This window comes from Sinocyclocheilus grahami, unplaced genomic scaffold (assembly GCF_001515645.1).
Source record: "Sinocyclocheilus grahami isolate Dianchi unplaced genomic scaffold, SAMN03320097.WGS_v1.1 scaffold6255.1, whole genome shotgun sequence".
In the NCBI taxonomy this organism is placed as follows: domain Eukaryota; kingdom Metazoa; phylum Chordata; class Actinopteri; order Cypriniformes; family Cyprinidae; genus Sinocyclocheilus; species Sinocyclocheilus grahami.
Genome location: NW_015510723.1, coordinates 11187 through 11575, shown reverse-complemented (window position 1 = coordinate 11575; position 389 = coordinate 11187).

Sequence of the window (389 nt, the reverse complement as noted above, 5' to 3'; positions counted from 1 at the left end):
TGTATTTTGATGTTTTTTATTTTGAAAGTTCTTGTTGTTAAGTATTGTGCCACGCTTTGTATTTAGGACTTATTAATTCAGTCAAAAATCATAGTGATAGAAGAAAAGAGTTTTTCAAAACTTTGAATCAACTGAATCAATTGCAAAATGATTCACTGTACAAAACAATTCACAAACCCATTGCAAACAGTCAATTAAATACAATGTATAAATCATTAAATATCATTAACCCTATAAAGCCTGCTGTATCATATTTGATAGATACTTTTTTTTGAGGAACGTTTATTTGTTCATCTCTCAATCAGTATTGAATTGCCTCCATCATTGTTTTGTCTTTCACAATAAAAACTACACTCTTAAAAATAAAGGTGCTTCACGATGCCATAGAA